The sequence below is a fragment of the Sebastes umbrosus genome, chromosome 1 (genome assembly GCF_015220745.1).
Source record: "Sebastes umbrosus isolate fSebUmb1 chromosome 1, fSebUmb1.pri, whole genome shotgun sequence".
Classification (NCBI taxonomy): Eukaryota; Metazoa; Chordata; class Actinopteri; order Perciformes; family Sebastidae; genus Sebastes; species Sebastes umbrosus.
In genome coordinates, this window is record NC_051269.1 from 34,414,713 (window position 1) to 34,424,271 (window position 9,559).

The window sequence follows — 9,559 nt, forward strand, 5'->3', positions numbered from 1 at the left end:
GCAAACAGAATGAAGACAACAAGTAAAGCAACATCTGTTCACCTCATCTCAAGAGTCACGCACTGAACCGGAAGACTGTTTCTGAAGCTTTCAGAGATGTGCTCGCGCGAAAAACAGGATGGAAAACTTGGACAGTGATTATACAGAGCGATAAACTGTTCTCTTCACTGTGAACAAGTCAACTGAACAGGCCTATGTGAGTGCTTACGTACATGGAAGTATGGTGCCAAACTCAGATTGTAATAATTTCCATTTCAGGCGATGGACTGAATACATTCGTGAGCCCCCATGCTGGGCAGAACCCATACAGTATGAAAGATTAATGAAGGTCACCATGGTACTCTATCCGTCACAGTTTCTGGTACAATAAGTTATAAATTAATAATAACTTGTCTCAGTGGTGATATGACGTATGTTACAGAATTATAATGTAATGTAAATTTCACTCATGTAAGAAAGGAAATGCATTGACAATTACATGTAATAGGAATCCCAAAAAGGAAGTTATGATATAAATTACAGAGGTTGGACTCATCATCACACTAAAGTGCAGCACCATCCTTCAAGTACTGTATATTATTTGACCTTCAGGTTAAATGTCCATTAAAATGTAATTCTAATTTTCACTCGAGTTCCTTGTTAGAGGAAAAGACAGATTTGCAGGCACTAAGCAGCATAATAAGCGAGAGGATGGACTATTTTGCTCAGTTAAACTAACTCAGTCTTAACTCGAAATGGAGCAAATATGATTAAAAAAAGTTATTTTTATAAAACGGTCACTATATCCTGACAGTAGTGCATGAGACAGGTAATCAGAAAAAAAATCATGTGCCTCTGTGTTCTCCGGTGTCTGGTGTCCTCCGGTGTCCTTCGGTGCTCCTAATGGCATCTGCAAGATTTCACAGACCGGAGGAAAACAACCAATCAGAGCCGAGCTGGAGCCTGCCGTCTCTGAGCAGCTGTCAACCACTCGCAAACTCTGATCAAACGGTTAGACTAGGCAGCGCTGATCAAATATGAATCAATATTCTGTTACTGTAATGCCTATTTCTCACCTCAAATGTTTTCAGAAACATCTTGTAGTGTGCTGTTTAGCTGTAAAATGAAAAGATTGTGACCCAGCAGCGTTGTTGAGATCAGTTGAGGAAATACCAAGCACCGCCCACCAGCCGGAGCAAACTTTCTCATTTTACAGCTAAACAGTACACTACAAGATATTTCTGAAAACATTTTAGGCGAGAAATAGGCATTACAGTAACAGAATATTGATTCATATTTGATCAGCGCATGAGCGTGAGTATACACAACGAGACTGTAAAGGCGGACAAGTAGGCCTGATGACGTTTAGTAGTTTCATGTTAGCAATCACCTTTTGCGTGAGATATTTATTGACGTATTTAACTAAAAACCCATTCAAAAAAAATATTGACTTCCAGATGAGGGAACCGGAAGTGCTTCAATACTAAATCATTTCCTGGTTTTAGGACTCATTCCTGCAGCACTCTATGGGCAAACATATTAACAAAGCCAGATTTCTTCAGTGTGAATTCCTCACAGAAACCTCTTTAATGTTGGACTTCAAGCATTTTATGATTCTGTCTGTAAAATATTTAAAAACACAAAGCTTTAGATACATCTAACCTCTTGAGAGACCATTGTGGACAACATTGTCAGATTTTTTTTTTGATTTTTTTTTTGCAATATGGATTATTCACTTTTTAAGATGTGTTTGTTTCTTTTTTTGTTCTGTTTGTTTTCTTTTGTTTGTTTGTTTTTGTGTATAATTAGTTTATTTTTATTTATTTTTTCCCAATACTCCCTGTACTGTTGTATGATCATGTCTAATGTAATCTACTGTTGTAGAATTGATGTGGGTTTTGAGGTGCATTTGCTGCCTCACTTGTGTGACACGTTGCTGCAAAGAAGCTGCGTTTTAACTGCATGTTGTGCAGAAACCACGTCTTGTTACGAAGTTTTGTTTGACAATAAAGTCGTACAAATATATCATTTGTTAGTATAAGAGCAAGTTGTGTTCACAAGACTCAGGATACTTCTCCCATAGGGCTACAATAGAATGTTTGATATCCCTGGAAAGTAGAAATTCTGATCCTTGTAATGCACCTAAACACACATTAAACATAATAACAAAGCGTTAAAACTTCATATTTTACAGTCACACTGACATGAATATATGTTCTTGCAAAAATATTTCACCAAAAACAGCACATTTTAGTAACTTACCTCTGATGGGAAGTCAGAGGAGCCTCAGGGAGGAGTCAGACGACATCTTTGTTTTTTATGCTTTCTTTATTGAACACATGCTCATTTACAGAGGTGAAAACATACATAGACAATTAAAAAAAAAAATTACATTTACATTTCATAATGCCAGAGTTTGTATTATATACATCATATTAAATTAATTTAATAACTTAAAGGTCTTAATGGCTTTTTTGTTTTTAACATTAGGTAAGATGCTGCTATAGTTGATGTTTGAAGTCATTAATAAAGTTGTCTTGGTTCCTGACCATGTTTTTTTATGGAATTTTCCAAAAATATTAAATAATTAAATGATATACAGCATGTTGTTTTTATCTTATCTTAACTAAAATATAGCATTACATCAATCAAACATCAATCAACATATTTTTTGTGCATATAATATGTATATGTGTATATGTGTATGCGTATATATGTATACATGTTTGCATGTGTATGCATATATGGACTATGTGTATGTATATAGATGTGTGAATGTGTGTATATGTTTATATGTGAATGTGTGTATATATATATATATGTTTTTTTTCCTCCTCATTTACTCGTTGTTCTATCTTACTCTTCTGTTCTGTATGTACCACTGGGTGTATAAAATACAAGAGAAAAAAAATGCAAATATATACTGTACATATTGTGAAGTTATAATTCATGAGTAATTTGCAATAAAAGTATTTTTTTTTAAAACATATTTATTTCAACATTCATCTTAAGTTTCTTTTGTAGTAAGTTGGCTTCATCAATCCAGAACATTCATACACTGAGAAAATAGATGGGAAATACTCTCTTATTCTAGTCCACATAAATCACACGTATAATCAATATTCAGCTTCAATCTTTCTAACAAAAGTTTTACTGTGTAATTTCGCTGTAATATCTTAAAAGACAATTCCTTAAGTTTTTTATTGATACAGTATTTAACCAAATGTTTCCAAACTTTCTCTTGCTGAATATCATTAAATAAGGAAGACTAGAACCATCTAGATGAAGGGACAGAAACATGACTGAGTGTCTTACTAACATTTTTGTTGGAGCACTTCTCTTTCACTATATTAGTACCTCCAATATAAATATTTCATACACAATCTTCAGACTCCAGCTTTTAGTATTCCATTATTAAACCATGTGTCATAGAAGATAGTCCTATTTTTATAAGGAATGTCTTTATTGCTCCACATGACGTACCTATGGGGCGAGTCAGCCGCCATATTTGTCAAGTTTGGCTGACTTGCACCGTCATCGCCAACGCCGTGCTTCCTTTTGGCGGAAAGAAGACTTTAATGGTCATTTGACATTTTCTGTAGCACCACCATGAGGTTGATATTTGATCTTTTCAGTAAAATATCTCAGTAATTATTGGATGGATTGGCATAATTTGATGCAGACATTCATGCTCCCCTTAGGATGAACTGTTATAACTCTAGTGATTCCTTTCACGCAGCGCCATCATCAGGTCAAGGTTTGAATTTGTCCAGTACTTTGGTTTAAGACTGAATACCTGCAAAACTAAAGATAAACACTAAAGCCAAAAGACTAATTTATTAACTGCAGCCGAGTGTATAATCATTATGGAAACTGTCATATTGTGTACAAAGTCAATTACCTTAACACACTCTCGCAGAGCAGCTCTGAGTTTAGTCTTTTACAAAGCAGCGGTGACAAAGTCTTAGTCTTCTGCTCGTAAATCAACATCATCACAGGGGGAAATCAGACCAGTGGGAGACAGCGACTCATGCAGCTCCACTCCAGAATAATAGCTTTTATGATAATGAATCATTGTGCTTCATGGCAGTAATTGCTGTCACATTTGTCATTGTCTCATTTCAGGGACGCAGCGTAACGTTTGTGTGCTGCCAACCCTCCGAGAGGCGGAGATCATGACCTCTCTGACAGTGCCAAGTTGTTTCCCTTGACGAGATGACCTCACACTTCTTTGGGATACAGCCAAGTAGTGATTTTATTTCATGTTTTGAAGCGGCTGTGACTCAAGAGGTAGAAGGTCATCCACCAACCGGAAGGTCGGCGGTTCGATCCCCAGCTCCTCCAGTCCACATGTCGAAGTGTCCTTGAGCAAGATACTAAACCCCAGATTGCTCCTGACGGCTGTGCCATCGGTGTGTGAATGAGTATTTAGATTAGATCCTGATGGGCATGGTTGGCACCTTGCATGGCAGCCTCTGTCACCAGTGAATGAATGTGTGTGTGAATGAGTGAATGCTGACATGTAGTGTAAAGCGCTTTGATTCGGAAGATTAGAAAGATGCTACATAAATGCAAGTCCATTTACCATGTTGCTGTAGTCCCACAAACAGGCTGGAGAATAAAATATACCAAGGTGACAAATCAAAGATACATTTAGTGGATTAAAAATCGAGCAGACGTTTTTATGCTCCTAGGGTTGATTTTACATTGCATTTTAGAAAGATGAATCATTGATGAATATTTATAATATCATTTTCAAATCCCATTTTAATATGACATATACATTTATTAGATAGATAACCAGTTCAAACTAAATCAAATAACATTAAAGTGGCAGTAGGCAGTATATTTTTGACATCATTGGGCAAAAATTCCATAATAACCTTTCAGCATATTGTAATTCAAGTGTTCTGAGAGATAACTAGACTTCTGCACCTCCTCATGGCTCTGTTTTCAGGCTTTAGAAAATCTAGCCTGTGACGGGAGACTTTGGCCAATCACCGGTCATTTCAGAGAGAGAGCGTTCCTATTGGCTGTGCTCCGGCTGGTGGGCGGTGCTTGGTATTTCCTCAACTGATCTCAACATGGCTGCCGGGTCACAAACTTTCTAATTTTACAGCTAAACAGTACACTACAAGATGTTTCTGAAAACATTTGAAGTGAGAAATAGGCATTACAGTAACAGAATATTGATTCATATTTGATCAGCGTTGCTTAGTTTGACCGTTTGATCGTTTGCGAGTGATTGACAGCTGCTCAGAGATGGCAGGCTCCCGCTCGGCTCTGATTGGTTGTTTTCCTCCGATCTGTGAAATCTTGCAGATGCCATTAGGAGCACCGAAGGACACCGGAAGACACTTACTCATGTGTCAGGATATTTTGACCGTTTTATAAAAATAACTTTTTTTAAATCATTTTTGCTCCATATCTACCCACTGCAGCTTTCACTAAGTTCTGTGTTAACAGACGGGCATCTTGCTGTTCAGCTTTTAAGTTAAGTGCCACAAATGTGAACATGACCGCGTCAAAGTTCCAGCAGAGCAGCAATCCATTTTCACTGTGTGACAAATGATGTTGAGTTATTCAACAAAAGCTCGCCAGATGATTGATTTACAGCCACAGGAAGTGTTAAAGTTGGTGACATGCAGCTCTTTGCACCGACAGGACCTCACACAGTAAATGTTTTCATCCTTCTCATAAAACTATATAACTCCTGCCTCATTGCCTTCGCTCTCATATCGAGTCTGTGAAGGTAATTTGCCCAGTGGTGCTTCTGATGAAACAATTCGCCGACAAGCTATTAAGGCCCGGGCACACCATTTTCAGACTTGGCTTTGTTCAATATTGTCTATGTGATTACTTTTTATCTGATAGAGAGGAATATAATTGAATGTCATACAGAAACACATTGCTTTCATAAAAGGAAAATAAAACATTTCAGAGGCACTTTGTTGCAAATGTGACTTCAGTATGACTCGGTATCACATAATTTCCTGCCGGGCATCTCATGATTGCGACTTGGCATTTTATAATTGCATAAAAACTATCCCACAACTCTATGAAAAAGCTATCTTGTAATTATGAGATGATGATCTGTCAGTTTTCAGAGTTATCTGGACAGCTGCTAGTGACATCTGCGGCAGCATCTTCACGCAGATCAGAATATACTTGACAATCCCAATTATTGAAGATCCCTGTACAACGTGAATGTTGACATGATAATAATAATGATAATATAATGATCTCTCTAAAATTAAAGGCCCTGAGAAACCTAACACCAGTCAGGATTGAGCAATATTTGGATCAAAGTCTGATGACAGTCGTGTCCTGAGGAAGCAGATTAGCCGAGTTAATTTTCTTTAAATAAATAATACCGAAGCATGTGTTTTTTCTACAAACTTTAACTCTGATTGTTGCATATTTAGGAGGGCTGTCATAGTTAACGCGATATTAATGCATTAATGCAAATTAGTTTTAATGCCACTAATTTCTTGATGCATTAACGCAACTTTTGATTTTTAGGTTGTAGCGGGCTCAGTTTTAAAGCTAGAGTGAAGATACTGACATCTGGTATCATATGAAACTAGAAAACCTTAAGAATTGACACCAACCATCTCATACTAGCTTGTAGGGAAGAACGTTAAATAATGCTCCATATTGACATTATATTTTAGCGAGGAAAAACTGGCATGGCCATCATCGAAGGGGTCCCTTGACCTCTGAACTCCAGATATGTGAATAAAAATGGGTTCTATGGGTACCCACGAGTCTCCTCTTTACAGATTTTCACTTTATGATAACCACATGTAGTTTGGAGCAATTCATAGTCAAGTCAGCACACTGACACACTGACAGCTGTTGTTGCCTGTTGGGCTGCAGTTTGCCATGTTATGATTTGAGCATATTTTTCATGCTAAATGCAGTACCTGTGAGGGTTTCTGGACAATATCTGTCATTGTTTTGTGTTGTTAATTGATTTTTTTAATAATAAATTTAAACATACATTTGCTTAAGGCAGCATATTTATCCACTCTAATGTTGATAAGAGTATTAAATACTAATAATCTCCCTTTAAGGTGCATTTTGAAGAGATAAAAAAATGTGCAATTAATTTGATTGACAGCCCAAATATTTAGTCATGAATATTTAAGCTAAGCTGAAAAGGATATTAAGTCAGAGAGTGATATGATGATGACTGCTGTAATCACAAGTTTCTTTTATCATCATTTATCTCATAATTTGCTGATATGATTTTAATGTTAAAATGGTTTTAATATGGATTTTTTAATTATGAGATATGGAAATTTGATAAAACCTCTCTGGATTGATGAACTCTTTGCTTAAAGGAACAATCTTCCGTAAGTGTAATTATATGAGTTGATAAATTTCATATTGCTTTACAATTTAAAGGTGCATTTTAGGCTGGATTACAAATTAATTGCAACAATACTGCATTTTCACCCTTAAAACGGTATAATCATGCCTGGTACAGAATATATTATAATATACTGAATTATGAAATAGCTAAATGGGTAAAAGAAAAGGGGATGTAACAAAGCAACAACATTGTCTTTGCAGATTTGGGCATCCTATCCGACATGAGCAGGGTCTGGGTATCATCGGATATTTCGTTTTTCCTTTGGAATTCAGAAAGGAAAAACATTTTTTCCTTTCTGAATTCCAAAGGAAAAACGGAATATCCGATGATACCCAGACCGAGCAGGACAGAGCAGAAGGTTTTATTCTGCCCATGTGAGAGTGAGTGCATGCCACGGGGCTAACATACGGAGTGGACCGGTGCCCTTTGGGGGAAAGAGACACCAGTCTTTCTCTCAGCTCAAGCTCACTGAAAGTAACCCAACACTGCAGACTGCGTCAGAGATAGGAAGTGGATGAGATGGCACCGAAAGACGAAGTTTCAAAGCAAAACGTCTGATCTTCAAAGCTGAACTGTTCTTAGACACGATAAGGCAACAATGGCTCGGTGATCTAAATTAAGTCTCTCCTCTTTAACGATGCAGGTCCAAAGACCGAGCCTCAGTCTGACAGTTTCTTTAATCATGTGAATGAAACATGCAATCATTAAAACGAGGATGGAGTTGAAAAAGTCAGTGGAACATGGAAGAGTGTGAGGAGGAGGTGACGGGACAATAATAAAAGGCGAGGGTTATTCCCAGGTCAGTCGTGGACTATCTGATAATACAGGTCAAGCTTGATTTACAGTAATTAAGGGGTTCATTTACTCAGCGCTCATGCAGCCACGATGAGCACAAAGTGGTGTCACTCAGTGTTCACCCTGCTCTACTGAGAGGTGTACAAAACACAAAGCTAAACTGCCTCTCTGCGTTTCCTTAGATGATCGAAATCATTTGAAGATACAGAAGTCAGGGAGCACGCTGAGAATTGAGAGGAGATACTGAAACACAAAGTGTGTGTTTATGCGAGTGTGTGTGCACTGTTTGACAGAGGAAATAGAGATTCAGAGCAAATCTCTTGTGCATCTATGTGTGTTGTATGTGTGTGTGTGCAGGAGGGAAGAGAGTGATTCTGATGAATGCGTCCTGACGGATGGTGTAACCCCCCTAAGCCTGCCTCCACTTCCTCTCCAGCCCTCCTGTCACGGCTGAATATCGAGGTCAAACCACCTTTCATATCTGTTCCTCACTGCAAGGACAAAACACAGAAAACAAGTAAACACCTCATCCTCTGGGAACTCTGCATTGCTTTCTTATTTTGTACTCATTTCGTCAATGAATGCTCAAAAAGTGCAGGATGATATGTTTTGAATGGGGCTTTCAATTGCACATTATTTATCTGTTCAAAATATACCTTAAAGGGATATTTGTCAAGTATTTAATACTCTTATCAACATGGGAGTGGGCAAATATGCCTGATTTATGCAAATGTATGTATATATTTATTATTGGAAATCAATTAACGACACAAAACAATGACAGATATTGTCCAGAAACCCTCACAGGTACTGCATTTAGCATAAAACATATGCTCAAATCATAACATGGCAAACTCAAGCCCAACAGACAACAACAGCTGTCAGTGTGTCAGTGTTCTGACTTGACTATGACTTGCCCCAAACTGCATGTGATTATCATAAAGTGGGCATGTCTGTAAAGGGGAGACTCGTGGGTACCTATAGAACCCATTTTCATTCACATATATTGAGGTCAGAGGTCAAGGGACCCCTTTGAAAAATGGCCATGCCGGTTTTTCCAAGCCAAAATTTTGCTTAAGTTTGGAGCATTATTTAGCCTCCTTCACACCAACCTAGTATGACATGGTTGGTACCAATGGATTCCTTAGGTTTTCTAGTTTCATACCAGTGTCTTCACGCTTTAAAACTGAGCCTGCTACAACCTCTGAAAGATCAATTGCGTTAATGTGTAAAAGAAATTAGTGACGTTAAAACGAATTTGCGTTAACGCGTCATTATCGCGTCGACTTTGACAGCCCTAGTTTTAAATAAAAGAATATTTAGTATCATCACTCCAGTTTCAGATATAGTAGATTAGCAGCAAGTGCATGGAGATGTTACGGTATTAGAAATCTGAAATGCTGACCT